The following is an 18660-nucleotide window of genomic DNA, read 5'->3' as shown; positions in this document are numbered from 1 at the left end:
CTTGATACCTTGACCTAATTTCCTGTTCTCATCCTTAGTCCAGAAAACCTAAAAACCCTAAATTTTGAAATATTCAAATAAGACTTATACATCTAGCCTAAAATCCATTTGATTTCAATTATTCACCGACAAATCATTAAAGAGATCCCTCTCTGGTTTAGTAGGGCTAGCTATTGAACTGAAAGTGGTTTGAGGTTACCTCTTTCAATTTCCTCCTTAGCCTAGGACATTGTAGGGGATAAAATTTTTGGCATCGTGGCCGGGGAAACGAGTGATATATATTCCCTAGGAAAGAACAACAGAGATGAGATCTCATTGCTGATGGTGAACAATGATAAAACACAAAAAGGCTATGCATCTTTCACCTGGAAACTCCACATAGTTTAAATTGATTTAAAGACTCCACTGGTGAATAACTTAAAGGTTCTGAGTTTTTTTTATTACCTGGCAACTCTATTGTCAAAGGAATCTAGATTACAAAACATTTATGTCGAATCTAATCAAATAGATTTGAATATTCCACTCGATGATCAACCTTTCCAGTAGGAATACAAAAGGATCACATGCAAAAAATCAGGTACTCAAAATGGAATTGCATTCAAGATGTAAGTTAATTCCTTGTAAAATACTTCTTCTCCTTTCCTGAAACCATCTTGAACATTTTCAGAGTTTGTTTTATGAAAAAGATGATCAATGTACTGTATTTGATTCTGCTTATGTGAAGAGTGAAAATACTGAATTTCCCTTTGATGTTGATCAAGATCACGACCTCTTACCTGAAACTTGTGCATATCCTTTTCGAGTTGATGAGTCTAAAGAGACTAAAACTGATCCTACAACTAGTGTACATAGTCTTACACTTGCTATAGTCCCAGATAGATATAAGCCTCTAATTTTACCTCCTATATTCCATGCTTTCCCTAAAAATCATTACCTATATCTGCCAAGGTTTGATGGTGAATGTAACAAAATCACTGTTGAGAGGCACATGCATAATTTTGAGACTTTACTCGACCGTTTTGAAGTTGATGAAGAGGATGTCAGTATTAGGTTGTTTTCTCCTTCTTTTCAAGGAAAAGTAGAGATTTGGTTTAGAAACCTACATGCTATGAGCATCTCAGATTTCCCGCAGTTCGTTAAAGTTTTCCTCAACAAGTGGGTGGTAAAAGAGAACCATTTCTTGATTCTAGAAGAGTGTAACCAACTAAAAAGACAACAAGGGGAGACAGTACAATAGTTTTCTGCTAGATTTAACCAAGTCTATAGTTTGATGCCTGCTAATATAAGACCTCCTCCTGGCTCAGCTCTCTTGCATTATCCGAAAGCTTTTGATCCAGAAATGGAGTTTCAGTTGAGAGAAAGGAACCTTGCAACACTTGAAAAGATGAAAAATAGTGCAGTAGACATAGAGGCTAATCTATTGATCAAAAGGGCAGAGTTGAAGGAAAAAGAGAGGGAGAACATAGATCCAAAACACTTGACATCATTAGAGGTAACGCTCGACATTTTGGTAAGTGCAGTGGAAGAGATGATGCATAAAATTATCACAAGGAATGAGTATGATGATCAGGACCATGGCTCGTTGATTGAAGAAAAACAAGTGGATGATCCAAAACATTTTATTTCTTATCCCAATTGTCATAGATCTGATAATGATTGTTTTATAGATCAGATACCAGAGGAGAGATCTGTTGATCTGACATGTATGCTTGATGATATTCTTTATATTAATGATTTGCCTAGTTTTGATCAGTATGACGATGATTATGTTCTCCAAAAATAAGAAAATATTGTATACCAATCAGCAGCTAATTTGTGGGAGGAGGAAGTTTAGTTTCAGCAGCTTGAATACAGTTATTAGCCGATGCATATTAGCTATGGTAGTGTGAAGGAAAGTGTAGAAGATTTGGAGGTAAGTGAAGGATCTTAAAATATTTGTTTTGCTTCATTTCAGTTCATTAGAGACAACTTTTATGCAATTAGAAATCAACAGTCATTAAGTTTTGATATTAACAGTCAAGAGGGCAATGAAATCCTTGATCAAGACTCCTCAGATCCAGATTTTCAGTCCCCGAATGCCATTCAATGTCAAGTTGCAGACGAAGACTTGGAAATTGAGATATATGATCAAATGATGTAGGAAATTTATTTACCATTATGCTATGAAACATTTCAATTTTTGAAGGGAAATTTTCATATTATATCTACAATTAAGAATGAGTAGCTTATAGAAAATTATGAGGTCTCATTGGAACGAATCTGTAATAGGTTGCAACAGTCTTCCCAATTTTTTCATGATCCAATAGCAAGTGTTTTAGATGATATTTGTAGTCAAAGTTTTTCTCCATTGGCTGGGAATGAGCTTCAAAACAGAGGCGATAAAAATGTGATTGGGAAACTGGCTTCATTATCTTGTTCAGCAGGAGTCTCAGTACAAAGCACATCTGAAAATTTGCAGTGATATCAGGAAAGTAAAGATAAAGATGAAAGTTCACATTCATGTTATGAAGACTACCTACAGCTAAGAAGTAATATATTAGATGGTTTGGAAATTAATATGTGTTCCTATGAAGATCATTTTTCAACATTCTTGAGGTCAACTGGAGGGATCATACTTTGGAATTTCATTAAGATTCAATATGTTTACAATTTTTCATGGGAGTTTCCTTTCAGTAGTTCTCTCTTCTTGCTCATAAGCAAGCACCTGCGAAGAATTCAACTAGTAGATAAAATGCTTACATGGTTGCATTGGTTGTTCCATTTCACTTGATCAGGTGATGTATGAATCAGTTAGAGTAGGCGTGATGAATAAGCTCAATTCTGAACATCTTTTTCAGTAGTATCTTCCAGTAAAGTGTGTTGTTAGTCTACAGTCCAGTTTGTCAGTCGGTTTGCAATATTGAGTTTGGTATTTTGAATGGTTTTTTCTCCATGCCCAATGGATAAGGCTACTTAGTCTACGGTGTTTTTGACACCTCCAAGGAGCTTCCATCCCCAGCTGGAACCAATGTCAGTTTCAGTCTTTGCATCCTATCACCAGTGATCAATGGGCTCTCATAATGTCTTGTTAGGGCCCCACAGTCAAATTCTTATCATTCCATTAGGTCATCATGAAAAAATTTGATCACTGGATGTAGTCTTAGGTTTGTCTCCAACCCTTTTAAAGAGTTTTTATTCCTTTCTAGCTCATATGTTATGAAACCAGCTCACAAAAAGATAGAAAAGATAGTTGAACGCCTTATAATTCAACCTCTTCAAGGGGACAACCTCCTTTAGATTACACAAATGAATAATTATTTGATGATTCAAATGAAAAAACCTCCTTTCTATATATAAGAGTCTAAGGGGTCACAATATAACCAAGCCGACCTAACAATAATAATATAAAGGCACAAAAATAACAATAGAGAGATTCTATGGGGCACAGTAATAACAATATGGGGACAATAGGGGCACAACAATATTAATAAGGGATACAACTACAATATTAATGGGGGCATCACTAGTATTATAGGGACCTAACATTCCCCTCTCCTTCAAAAAAGTGTTGTCCTCAACACTTGAGTAGTTCTGGATGCTTCTGTATAAAATTCTCATCCTCCCATGTGGAATCTTCAGCGGATAAGTTCTTCCACTTGATGAGATACTCTGAAATGGATCGCTTTCATAGTTGTTGAGTTCTTGTTTCTATGACATCCTCGAGTTCCAATATAGTATTTTCTTCCTCGTTGAGTTTTGTTAATATTGTTTTAACTGGGAGCTTGTTGCCCATAACCTTCTTTAAACATGAAACATGGAAAACTAGGTGCACTCAAGAAGCTGCATGAAGCTCCAATTTGTTTCCCATAGTACCACTCTTTTGCAACACCTTGTATGGACCATAATACTTTGGTGACAGTTTGTTATCCTTCTTAGCTTGCTTGAGGGACATTTGTTTATATGGTTGTAGCCGTAGGAATACCTAATCACCTACATCAAAACTTCTTTCACTGCAATGTTGATCTACCTGTTGTTTCATTCTATTATGTGCCAACACGAGGTTATCCTTTAAGAGTTGGAGAACTTGTTGTTGATGCTCGATGTGATGTTCCACTACTTGAACCTTATAATTTTCTCTTAAATATGATGTGATGGATGGTGGCTGATATCCATAAAGTGCCAAATGGGTTCATTTTTGTTGCAGTGTGGAAGGAAGTGTTATACCACCATTCAGCCAGAGGCAACCATTTGACCCATTGTGACTGTTTATCAGATACAAAGCAACGAAGATATCCTTTCAAACATTTGTTTACTATCTCTGTTTTCCCATCAGATTGCATATGATAAGATGAGCTATGAGCTAACTGAGTACCAAGACAAGAAAATAATTACGTCCAAAAATTTCTTGTAAAAATGGGATCTCTGTCACCTACAATAATCTTTGGGTTTCCATGTAGCATTTTAATTGTTTCCATAAATGTTGTAGAAAATGTATTGGCTTTAAATGGATGTGATAATCCACAAAGCATGCATACTTGGTAATTTTGTCAACTACCACCATGATGACACTCTTTCCCTCAGACTTGGGTAAACCTGTGATAAAATCCTTTGAAACCTCCTCCCAATGTTGGCTTGGAATGGATAAAGGTTGTAATAGACCTGGTGTCTTAGTTGTTTTAGCTTTATTTTGTTGGAATACCAAACATTCCGCCACAAACTTTTGAATATCCGATTTAAGGTCATCCCAAAAAAACTCCTTCTTAACCCTGTGGTAAGTTTTTAAAAATCCTGAGTGCCCTCCTAAGGGAGAAGCGTGAAATTCCAGAAGAATCCTTTGTTTGAGTTGGGAATTCTTACAAAGGTATAAGCGATCTTTGTACCATAACGAATCATTTTTCTAGCTAAATGTATCAGATGTACTATAATCTTGTTGTAATTTTCGAATAAGTTCCCACATGTTATCACTTAAGAAAAAATAGTTCAAATTCTAAACATCAATTTTTAAAATTTTTCAAAGGGTTGGTGTCAGTTTTGGGTCTTGTCTTTTCATCTTGTTTTAGAGTCTAAGATTTTGAATAGCAGTCTTGTTAAGAGTCTTGTTGGTATGTCAAAAGGGGTCAATTCTCTGCTTTAGTCTATCATTGGTCTCATATTTCACATGAACATCATATTTCGAAACTTGTTTCAAAGTCCTTATGCACTACAAAACTGTCTAGGTGATTTCATAGCACAAAAACCTAGTCTAGGTGATTTCGTAGTGCAAAACCCAGATTTTGCACTGGCTGCGCTACGAAATCGAGGATTCGTGTAGATCCGTAACAAATCTTGTCTGGCTTTCATATATATCAAAATCCGTTATTCTTACATCATCAATGGTCAGGCCATACACTTCGCCGATCACATTCAACTGCTTATCCTCATCATTAATGTTGTTAAATGTCTTGGTACGCTCAGATTGCAAGTTTCAAAAAGAGCCAAGTTGTCATACTCATCATTATGATTGGGCTCATGCATGAGGAACGAATTGAGCAGCCTTTCAATTTGAATTTCTTAAAGATCAAGCGAGGCAGTTTTCAAGCGAGGTAGTGATTGAAGTGTGGGACAGTGCTAGTCTTTCAAATTTTCATTCTACTGGAGTTTCATCTATAGAGAGAAAAGAACATAGGTCAGGCAGGTGCTTGAGGAATGAACTTGAGGGTTTAGAAAACATCCTAAAGAATGACAAAGTTGAACAAGCCCTAAAATAGGTTGGATGTTGGAGGTTTTGCGAAAAATTCAAGGATGCCATTTCAAGCAAAGGAAAGATAAAGAGAGTTGAATTTTGGGCCTCAAGCCGTGTTTTTAAAATTACACAGCAATTTCGTAGCACGCTACGAAACTGCTATAGCTGCATATTATGATTTCATGGACCAATTTTGAAAGACAAACGCAAATATTCTTGAAGGGGAATCTCTACAAAGGATCATTTAAAAGGTGTCAACATTCAGCAAGGGCAAAACAAGTAAAGGAGAGACATTTTTTAACTCCAAACTTTATCAGTCAAACTGTCTTCTTGTTTTTTCCAGTCAACTTCTAGAAGAGTTTCTGAGCATTTGAAAACTCCTCTCTGAAAAGTGAAAGAGGTTTTCATTCCTGAGATACTTAAGTACAAAAAGCTCTTCTACTTTCTTCAAATCCATTATGATCTGGGAGAAATGAAGGACCAAACTTGCGCTACGAAACTGTTGTAGGTGCAGTTTTTCACAAGCATATTTCTCTGTTTTACACCTGCTTTTCAAAGAAACATTATGGGTGGTAGGAAAGGTGTTTCAAAAAACCAAAAGATGTCTTTTTCAGTACGGATTGGTTCAAAAAATCCTCCTTCAGGTTTTCCAAATACATTTTTTATGAAAATATATGAGCTCTGTCCCAAGACCTATTTTTCAACCAGAACAGAGCAAGGAACAGTCTCCTAGTTTCTAGGAACAGTAAAAGAATGAGTCATCAAGGGCCAGCTGGAGGGTTATGAGCATCATCAAATTCGAATTCATGGAGTTATAGGTGTCAAAAGGAGTGTTTAATTCCTAGATAAGGTTGTTTTAATCATAATGAGGAGTTACGCTCCTAATTGTTTTAGGTCTCTAGGATTGCTAGTTAGCTGTCATTTGCATTTAATAGTTAGTTTTAAGTGTGAATAGGTGTTAGGTCAGGTAGAATTCGAATTTTCCTCATCTTAGAGGAGGAATCTAAGTCATGTAAAGAGCTCTATATATAGGATAAGATCTAATGTACAAAGGGTTGAAGATTTTTCAGAGAAACTCTCTTATTGTGCTTTGGTGTAATACTCTGTTTCTAGTAATACAGTACTTTGCTTTGCTTCTCACGAATCAGAAGGAATTCGATGCTTTGGATGTCTTGTATTATTCTCTTCCTATTATCTACAGTGGTATGAATGTGTGATTACTTAGAAATCACTAACAATGCTCTAATTTCCTTCGTGCATTTGTAAATTGTATTGGCCCTATGTGTTTTTGGTATATTCTACATGCATTGAGTTCTAAATGCCCTGACTTCTATGTAAAGCTAACCTTACTGTCAATACTGAAGCATATCTGACTCCATAAGCCCAATGGATACTTTCTAATTTTGTTTCCACCACTTACACTTTTTCATTTGTTTCTTAGAGTTAGCCATCTTATTCATTATCAATATCTTTAATCTTGTGAGAGAGCCCTCTCAGGTTGGGGAGGCTAAGCCTCAGCCAAAAGTAGGTTTGAAAGAGTTACTCAAAGTCTTCCTGATCGGTAGCCTATCAGGGTGGATTTTTTGTGATAACACCACACTTCTTCGTTATTCTTCCATTCCTCCCTTGATTCGTTTATCCAATCTAGTTGGATAATAGAAATGGTGCACAACAATGCTTCCACATCCTCATCCTTTCTTGAGAGTGCATCTGCTACAACACTTTTCTTCCCTTTTTTGTATATAATTTCAAAGTCATAACCCAACATCTTTGTGACCCAATTTTTTTGTTATTCAAAGGATAATCTTTGTTCTAAAAAGTATTTAAGGCTATCATGATTTGTTTTTACCTTGAAGTGTCTTCCCATTAGGTAGGGTCACCATTTCTTAAGTGCATGTAGTATTGCCAACATTTCCTTCTCATAAATATCTTTTTGTAAATACTTTCGCTTGATTGGATGACTTTCGAAAGCAATGGGTCTTTCATCTTGAATTAAAATAGCACCAATTCCATTTCCGGAAGCATCACATTCCACAATAAAGGTTTTTGCGAAGTCTGGTGTAGCTAAGACTGGTGCTTGGCACATTGCCTCTTTAAGATATTTGAAGGCCTTTGTTGCTTCTAGAGTCCATGAAAATGCATCTTTCTTCAACAATGTTGTTATAGGTGCTGCTATTTTCCCATAATTCTTAGCAAACTTGCAATAATACCCTGTCAACCCGAGAAATCCTCGCAAATGATTTATGGATGTGGGGATTTCCCATTCCTTAATGGCTTTAATTTTTCTAGGGTCTTCCTTAACTCCTTCATGAGATACAATATGACCCAGATATTCCACCTCCTGTACTCCAAAGAAACATTTGGATCTTTTTGCATATAATTGTTTCTCCTCCAATAGTTGTAGCACTCTATCAACATGTTCAACATGATCCTTCGAAGACTTGTTGTAGATTAGTATCTCATCAAAAAACAATAACACAAATTTTCTAAGGAAGGGTTTGAAAATGGAATTCATCAAACCTTGAAATGTAGAAGGTGCATTAGTAAGGCCAAAATACATGACCAAAAACTCATAGTGATCCTCATGAGTCCTAAATGCTGTTTTTGGAATGTCTTGAGTCTTCATTCTGTTTTGATGATATCCTGAATGAATATCTAACTTGATGAAGTAAACTAATCCATGCAATTCATCAAATAATTCATCAATGACAGGAATGGGAAACTTATCTTTAATAGTGAGCTTATTGAGCTCCCTATAATCTGAACACATGCACCATGATCCATCCTTCTTGAGCACCAATACTACTGGAGCAGAGAAAGAACTTTGGCTAGGTTGAATTATACTAGCCTCAAGCATTTCTGCAACCATATGTTCAATTTCACTCTTTTGGTCATAGGGATATCTGTATGGCCTAATGTTTGGAGGAACACTTCTTCGAATCAAATGAATAGCATGATCATGATCACGGATAGGTGGAAGACCTTTGGGAGTCTCAAATACCTTGGAATGATTGTCCAAGACTTTTTGAAGATCTGGAGAAATAGATGATTTTGATGTGGAAACATCTAGCGAACATAATTATGCAATTATACCTCTTTGTTCCTTTTTTACAAGATTTATCATACCATTATAGCTTATTATCTTTCCTGGTTTCCCTGCAATACCCCTTAATTCAACTCCCTTTCCTTCCGCATAAAATTTCATGAAAATTTCTTGAAAGATAAAAGCTATTGTCCCCAAGGATTGTAGCCATTGGACTCCTAGTACAACATCAACACCTCCCATTGGAATGGAAAGCATTGGGCTTTTCAATACATATTCTCCCATGGATAGCTTGATATTATGGCACTTTCTAGAGCAATTTATCGTTCCTCCATTTGCAACCATCACTTGACACTCTGGTGCTAGATATAGGAAGCAATTCAATTCTTTTGCTATCTTACAATGAATAAAATTGTGGGTACTTCCTGAATCAATCAACACTATTACCTTTTTCTTCTTGATTTGTCCTTCTATCTTGATGGTTTGAGGAGTGATAATTCCAGCCAATGCATTACAAGATATGGTTGGATTCATTTCTTCTTTATCTAGGCTTTGTTCCTGGAGTATATCCTCTTCTTTTGACCTTTCTTTCTCCTTTTCTTCTTCCTCTTCACAATCTACATAGAATAATTTCTTCTCAGCACATTTATGACCTTTAGTGTATTTGCTATCACAATTGTAACAAAGCCCTTTTGCTCTTTTTTCTTCCAATTTTTGTGGTGTCAACCTTATAGGTTGTGGAAGGCTAGGGGCAACAACACTTCCATCTTTATAGTTGTGAGTGGTATTCTTCCTGGTTGCCATAACTTTGCTTTCCATTTTTCTTACTAACCTAAATGCCTTCTCTAATGAATCAAGTTCCCAAAGGTGAACATCATGTTGGATATTATCCTTTAAAGTCCCTATGAACACATCAATCCTATGCTCCTCTAGAATATTTTTTACCCTTATGTTAGATTTTTGGAACTCCTCAATGTGCTCCATTATTGAACCCTTTTGTTTGAGACTTATCAATTGGCTAAAAAAAGTGTTGCTTTTTGTATACTCATAATGTGCTGTCAATTCTTCTGTAAAAATTGCCCAAGTGATAATTTGTTTACGAGAGCAAAGCAATTGATACCATACAAAATGATTTGGTTCCAATATAAAGTTGCAGTATGTACCTTTTGTGTGTTTTTCACATTATTGAGATCGAAAAATTGCTCCATCTGTAATATCCATGTTGTGGGATCCTTGCCATCAAACTTCCTCATATCGATTTTTGGAATATTATGGGTCTTCGATCCAACATTAGAGTCCATGGAATCATGATTAACATTTCTTTTGTTCTCATCATGAGTTTCTTTTACTACCCTTTCACCATTAGTCACCATTTCTTGTAGCAACTTATTCAATTTTATATTCAATTCTTCCATCTTATCATCCATGCCATCCATTTTGGTGTCCATGCCATTCATCATAGCTTCCATGCCTTTATTTAAACCATCCATCTTAGATTCTATTACATTTTGTGTAAGTGACACTTGTTTCACTTGGTCTTGTAATTTTGATGTACCATGTTGCATTTCTTCCTCTTCTTCATGAGTCATGCTAGAGATTTTAGGTTGCTTACTATGTGTTTTCATTTTCTTTCCTCGAGGCATCAATTACCAATAATAATGCTTTACTATGCCATTTGAATTCCTTCAAACTAATTTTTCAAACCAAGCTTATGCAAAAATTTAAAAAAACTACACACCTTTTTTCACTTTGTAGGAGCTTGATATTGAATCTGATGTATCTCTATAATTTCGGATCATCTAGTTCTGAAATTGTGACCTAAAGTAGCCCTCTACGTCCTCTTTCCAATGCCACCAGCCTGATCCAAATTGGATTCTCCAAGGAAGAGTTATGCCAAATCTCCCACAGTGACCTGATTATAGACTAGTTCAGTAGAGCAAACTTGTAAGACGTGCCACAAGTCACTGTTTCGAACTTTGGCTCTGAAAAATATATAAAACAGACTACAGTGCATCCTCTTTCTGTACCTTCTTAAGAAATTTCAATCTGATGCTCAGAGAGAAATTTATGAAGATTTTCCCCAGGTCACCTGTTTGGAATGTAATTCAGGAGTCTGCAAAAGACCAACTTCCTTAGATCATATCTCCACAAATATAGTGCGAAAAGCTCTGAAATTCAGACTCGAGGTTCAATGTGATTTCATCTCAAATGGGTTTTTTTTTTTTTTTTCTTTTGAAACATCATAGAAAAAACTTTATAGCGAAAATTCCAGATGACTTGTTTGGAGCATCGAAACACTAAAATCCAAAGCTCTGATACCAAATGTTATGAAACTAGCTCACAAAAGGATAGAAAAGATAGTTGAACGCCTTAGAATTCAGCCTCTTTGAGGGGGCAACCTCCTTTATGTTACACAAATGAATAATTCTTTGATGATTCAAATGACAAAACCTCCTTTTTATATATATGAGTCTAAGGGGTCACAATATAACCAAGCCGACCTAACAATAATAATATAAAGGCACAAAAATAACAATAGAGAGATTATATGGGGCACAATAATAACAATATGGGGACAATAGGGGCAAAAAAATATTAATAAGGGATACAACTACAATATTAATGGGGGCATCACTAGTACTATAGGGACCTAACATCATATCACCTTTGTGCTGAGTGTACTTCAGTCATGAGTTGTCTTCATCATCATATTCATTTTTATCATGATTTCATTCAGCCAAGGTTCCCATTAGATCTTAGGGTTTCCAAGGTCTCCATTAGGTTTTAGGGTTCCCAAATCATCATTTCATAAGATTTCAGCATCAACTTCAGGTTTCATTACATCAAATCCAAGTAAGTGGCCATGTGTTTACCATATTTGTCTCTCAATTTTGCTTGGAAATCGCATTTCCCTCTCCTAGGATTTTGAGGGTATTTTTCTAGGTTTCATGACCTCCATGGTAAAAATATCAACAAAACTTATATCATGGTGCTCATACACCTTCCCCTAACCTTAATATACCTTCTTAAACACTTCCGATCACTCTTATCCCTCAAAATCACCATTTTCCCATAAACCCTAGCCTATTGCTACAATTTTACACATTTCAGGCTAGGTCTGTGTTTCACCCTTTTGGATCCCTTCCCCTTAGTCAATCCTTGAAATTCAACTTTTCCCTACTTCCCAACATCCCTCCCTACCTCCCAAAATTTTCCTAAGAATTTAGAAGCCCCCTATCCCCTTTATTTCCCTTCATTCTTATAAATTTCCAAATCCCTTGTTTTGCCTACACTAAACCCTAATTTTCTCTCCCATTGAGTTAGGGTCTTCTATGGGATTAGCGATATCTGAGTAGAGGAGGCATAAGGGAGGTCATATCAGAGAGTATGAGGCCATTTCATCTCATAAACATCATTTCTCCATCATTTTTCAAGAAATCATTCCAAGGGACAAATCATTTGCTGCACATAGGGCCAGTTTTTCTTCAAAGGATGGTTCTGAGCAAATGGTGATGAATGTCACAAAAGTGAAAGAGGTCTTTGTTAATATTACACCATGGAAGAGAACCTCCTTCAGGTTTTACACAGGTATCATAGATTGGGAGATATGTAACTTTCACGGAGACCTATGTTAGAAAATAAATAAAAAATCAAGTTAAAGTTTCTGTTTTAGTCATTATTGTGTGGCTCGGATTACAAGAAAATGAAAATTAATTTCCAAAAAAGGAGAGATTTTTTTTTCACAACATCCTTATCTACAAAATTTTCTCTCAGTTTTCCAAAATGCCTTATGGTTAAAAATATATCACTTCATCTTTGAGCCCTATTTTCGCAGAAAAACACAAAATTTTGACCCTGCCATAAGCACAATGCCTTGGCACTACACTTTCGTCTCAAAGCTCCAAATGATAAAAATTTTATATTTTGGTATGTTTTATATTTTTAGGTATGGAGTTTAATAGGTTCAATTTCTATTGGTTATAATTAGGGTTCAGACAAGCATTTGACACTTCTAGAGTCAACATTCTAATATGAATTACACTGTCTTCTATAGAAGGCCCCTCATCATCTCCAAACTCAACGTTCTTCTTGATATCTTTCTTCTCCAAGTCCCTAAAGAGATCTCTATTCCCTGTCATATTGAATGAGGCACCGCTTTCGAGATACAACATGCTTCCCATTATTGTGCTTTCCATGCATGTAATGAGAGTAAAATAAAGCTCGAATTGTGAAGCTAGATCTTCACCTAGTGCAGCAACTGCAGGCTCCTTATTTCTTGCCTTCTTCTGTTGAAATTTTGTGACATAGTGCTCAAATTCATGACAGTGAAAGCACTTGATGTTGGACAATTATTTCTTCTTTCCCTCCTTGCTTTGGGACTTCTTTCCCTTGGTATTGGTTCAATTTCTATTGGTTAGAATTAGGGTTCAGACAAGCATTTGACACTTTTAGAGTCCACATTAGAATATGAATTACACTATCTTCTATATAAGGACCCTCTAGTGAGCCCTACCAATCATAGTCACTATTGAAAATATTCAAATGCATATGGGAATTCTTCTAACTATCCACTATGTCCACCTATATCAACCCCACGGTAAAATTTCTATGTTTAATCTAAGGGCTCTCAATCTCCATTTTCCAAGGGGAAATAGGTCATTCACCAAGGGTGACATGGGTCCCACTATCAATAATTTATATCTATCTTGGTGTATACATATAATTACCCACATTAGTGGCATCATTATCTATTTTCTTAATTACTTCTTTGCCCCTCCTATTCTAGATGATGTGTCTGAACATTACATGCATTGAATGGGAATTTAATATATTGAATCAAGCATTGCAATTCAACTATGATGCATTTTAATTTAGTTTAAATAGATTTTAATTCAGAGATTAATAATTTCAATATAAAAAATCGACATATACTATATGGAATCATGCCACAATTTTCCTTCATTATATGTAAACAAATAAACATACAAATATGTGCTAAATTTATAAAGTAAATTCCTGCATTCATGAAATAAACTTACTTTTATGTTTGAAAATCATAAACACATGTTGGCCGAAATAAACTCAAAGGTAGTAAGGCGAGGATGTGTATTCCTTGGAAACTGACTGTATTACAAAACTAATCAAAACATGGAAAAATTGCACACAAATTTCTACTAAATTCCTTGCAACAATGAATGACATCCATTTCCTTCTTTTAATCCTCGGCCTTCCAAAAAATAAACTTGGACTGATGTCCTCTACATAAAGAGTTAATAAATCAGAGATCACTAAATAGATGTATCTGATATTGAGCATGAGCATCAATTCTCATTCTTGGTAAAAGGAAAATATATATGAGTTAGTTTGGTCAAAGTTTATAAACTATATATCTTCCCTAAAGAGAAAAAGTATGCTTCACCCTTTCCTTTGACACAAGAGTTATCATGACATAAACAAGGTCCGCTAGTCAACCAATCCCAGTAAAGGCATGATTCTTCAAACTGATAGGATCTGCAAGAAGCGACTTGTTGCCTTTGCAACCCATCTTGTTATCTCTTTAAAATTATATTTCCATAATTTACTCAAACTTACACAAATCTTATGTAGTGATTCATTATTAATGTTGTTCTCCCACCCTTTTGTCACTAACTCAATGTGGTCGGCTTGGTTATAGTATCTTAGTGTGGCCTAAGTCATATCATTTAACCAATCTCTTAAGGATAAACAACCTTTAGATTTGTGACCCTAGTTAATTTATGTTATTATATTATAAATTTAAATTGTTTTAATTAAGATACTTTATTCCTATGTCATTATGTTTTTAAAACACTTTAAATTACATGAATGATTGTGTATTATGCAAATGACACTTTATGACTATGTTATTGTTGGACACCTAATCCTAAATGGGTTAGTGTGGAAGCTGAATAGACTAAGTAGTCCAAGAGACCTTGGGATGTGAAACCCAACAGTCACAACAATGTACTATAAATGTATATCAGTTGTTAATAAAAATTGTACTGCATGTTTTATCTTTCCTATTTTCTCTTGCTGCCCATGTGTGTTTAACATGGTATCAGAGCAGGCGTATTCCTGCCCTGCATAATTTCTTTGAACCATTTGTTTTATGGTTTCTGCCATCACTTATGAATATTTTCTCAGCTAGAATTTAGCTGCCACCTCTTGCATATACCTGCGCTGCTCCTCCATATTCCTTTATCTGCGTTCTGTCTGCCTCACCAGCGCTGTCCAAGATACGCTCTGTGCACTCTCTATAACCGTTTTCTGCCATTACTGATGCTGCGCCACTCTGTCTACCATAATTATTTTTGCCTGATATCAATGCCCAATATATCTTTTTGAACACTGCCTGATATTTCCTTTTGAATGCTGCCTTCTCTTTCAAATAATATTTGAATGCTGATATGGTAATTAAGTTTTGTGCCCTGTTATATTGAACGCTATGGAGCAGTCGTCTAGCCAATTATCAGTTTGGAGTCCCCTTCCCCTGTAATCTCGACATTTTTTAAAATGAAAATAGCAAATTGTTCGTAAAGCTACAAATTCTGCTCTATGGTTTGAATTAGCAAGGCCATTACCAGAGTTCTATTTTTTTACAAGAAATCGTTCCAATGCCCCTTGCACTATACGGTATTTTACTGTTCTATTGAGTGCCAACCTTGTTTTCAAATCGCGGTTGATAGGAGATTCCAATGTTCCTCGCACTATAGAATATTTTACTGTTCCATTGAATGCCAACCTTGTTTTCAAATCGCGGTTGATAGGAGATTCCAATGTTCCTCGCACTATAGGATATTTTACTGTTCCATTGAGTGCCAACCTTGTTTTCAAATCATGGTTGATAAGAGATGATGATGCATAAAATTGTTGTAAAAACTGTGTTGGTCTTTTAGGGAATGACTTGACATTACCTTCTTCCGCAACAAAGCTACCGCTACCCATCTGCGTCTTAGTCACGGGCCCCGTGGGTCTTGAGGTATGACAAACCATCACAGGCATGTGAATAATAATGCTATTATTGGTTGATATCGAATAGAATTTGGGTTTATACATATGCCTGTTGAATATTAACGTTGTGCGTTTGATATGGTATCTATGTTGAATGCAAATGGTATGCAGTATATGTTGAACTGAGCTGGTATATGCGTTGAACTGACTTTGGTATTCTTTTGATTTGGCTGAGAAGAGCTTTGGTATACAGCGCTTGCATTCACTTGGTATATGCGTTGAACTAACATGGAAGGGTCTCTACGTTTGAATATATGGTATATGGCATATGGTATTTAAATCTAATTTTAAATTGATCCCACAACAGCCGCATAGTCACAGTTATATGAAGTCCAGCAAAGTGCTGAATTTTTGAAGGGCTATTGTGAGAAGTCAGAACAGTAAGCGCTGGAGAATTCAATGTATGATAGCATTGAATGCTGAGTTGATAATGCGTGTTGCGAGTTTGAATAAGGAGAGGTAAGTTTATTGTGTTGGTATTCAATTTTAATCAGAGTCTGGTTGAAATCGATCAGTGTTTTAAACTGATCTGCGTTTTGCAAAGTCTTGAATCGATTCAATTTCTGTTGAGTTTGGAGGATAAAATGTTGATTTAAAACATTCACATGGTTGGATAGTATAATAAGCATGGGCATTTGATTTTATGAGCTTGATAAGAAGATTGGGAGAAGGCGCATTTTTTAATATTTGGTGCAGAAATAATGAGCCAGAAGACGCAGTCCAGAGATTGATTCAAACGGGTAACATATGATGGTGGTTGCATAAAGTTATAATGCATGTAAATGATATATGATTTCCAGACTCAGTCTTAACACATAGGGCATTTGTTTGGTTGAAATTTGATTTTGAAATGAAATCTGATCTTAAAAGGTGCATGTACAAGATTGAACTTTGGATTGAATGATGTTTATCTGATATGAAAGCATGTAAATGGGGATTGGAAATGCAGATTGTAATTTGGGATGATGTGTATAAACACATGTGAATGTTGGTGATTAAAGAATGAGCGAATTAAGACATGGGTATGAATAAAGGAAGTATTCATAATTTTGATGATTGAGACAATATACTTAAAGGAATATCGTAAATTTTTATATTGAGGGAATATTTCCAACCAGTTGAGCAAGAAGGTGTGTGAATCTTCAATAGTTCGTTTGTCTCCTGACCTGGATATATCTGAAGAAATTTTGGTGTAGGTACTTCAAATAATTATTTTATTAATTTCGATACTTGCATTCGAAAGGAAGACAATCCATAAGGGTATTGCCTTTTGATAGCCATCATTTCCACTTTGAAAGTGATTATGCTGGGGATTTTTGGGAATGACAGAGTTCAATGTTCATAAGAATTGGGGACTGTTTATATTCTTTAAATTTGCAGCAATTTGGCATTATTTAGGAGTTCAGTGGAAATTGTTTCAAGCCAAGACTATCCTTTGTAGATCGAATTGGTGTATTTTCTTAAAGGTTGTTCATATCAGAGATTGTTATTGAACTAGATTGAAGTTGTTGCCAGGAAAAGTTCCCTTGGATTCAAGGCTGGTACAGGAAAATATCTTTTTGAGGCCTAAATTACTTGTAGCTTTGTTGGAAGTTAAATTCTCACGTGAATTGAAGAAAATTCATTTTTGAATGACGAGTCTATTTTCCGGATATCACCATTCCTTGTGTGTTGAATCTATTGCAAGCTGATTGATTTGAAGTTGTTGCCATAAGTTTATATAAAAGAGAAATTGGTGTCCATCTTTTCCTCATTGTTTTACTATTTTTGAGGTTAAAAATGGCTCCAATTGGTGCAATATTAGAGTTAGTGGACAATCTAATACTCTCTACTATGGATAATACAGTCAAAATCATCAAGGATTTTCTCTTTGAAATTTAGACATGTCTACAAAATGCACAGGAAAAGATTGATTTTTTGCAGCTTGAATCACAGCTACAGCAAGAAGAGCTACATCAAAATAGACATCATTCTGAACCTGTTTTTGTTCAGAACATTGAGGCAACCACCCATCAATAGCAAGTCAATGATGCTACAGTTGGTTCAGATTTAGTACTCCATAAAACAGCAGTTGTACATGCAGATGCAAAAACTCAGTCTGCACTTCCCAAGCCCATCATCAGACCTTGGGAACAGCTTGTCCACAACAAGCATAGAACTGGTCTTGGATATGACAAGGACTTGTCCTTTCATATTCCAGACTACTCAAAGCCCATTCAGTTTCAAAGTGCTGGATTTATTCATGACAGTTCACCTGCTCCTCATGACAATTCAGCTTCAGCTGTTCCAAACTCTGCCCCTCTTCCATAGCAACAACAACATATTGTGAAATGCCAACACTGTGACCGAGTTGGCCATTTGAAAGATCATTGTTTTGATCTTCATCCATGTAAGCATTGTCATAAAACCAGTCATTCTTCACACAGATGCTTCAGAAACAAACGTCCTGAAAGAACAAAGATTCATCTTGGATGGATCGCTTCTTGGCAATGGGCATCAACAGCCAAGAAGATATTCAAATTACATGTCAGAACTTGTTCCAGAGTATTAAACAGTCTTGCAGTTGAGTTTTCTCCATCATCTCACCTTGTATCTGACAGGGGGGAAAATGATGGTCATCTACAAGCTTCAAAGCCACATCAAGTGAGCCTGAGCCACAACCTGCCACATCAGTTTCAGAGTTGTAGCCAGAGACAAAGATGCCCGTGAACATGCCTTCAGTTGGCAATCTGGGAGACTTCCTCTAGCAGAAGACTTCAGCTTCTTGCCAGTTTTGGAAGAATTCCATGAACACAATTGGGGACACTTCCTCTAGCAGAAGACTCCAGCTTCTTGCCAGTTTTGGAAGAGTTCCAGGAATTGCATTAAGCATTCTAGAGTTGTTGGT

Source organism: Pinus tabuliformis, chromosome 1_2 (assembly GCF_031772625.1).
Source record: "Pinus tabuliformis cultivar Carrire ecotype Pingquan chromosome 1_2, CPIR1, whole genome shotgun sequence".
Classification (NCBI taxonomy): domain Eukaryota; kingdom Viridiplantae; phylum Streptophyta; class Pinopsida; order Pinales; family Pinaceae; genus Pinus; species Pinus tabuliformis.
The sequence above is the reverse complement of the archived record's forward strand: the minus strand, read 5'-3'. Positions refer to the sequence as shown.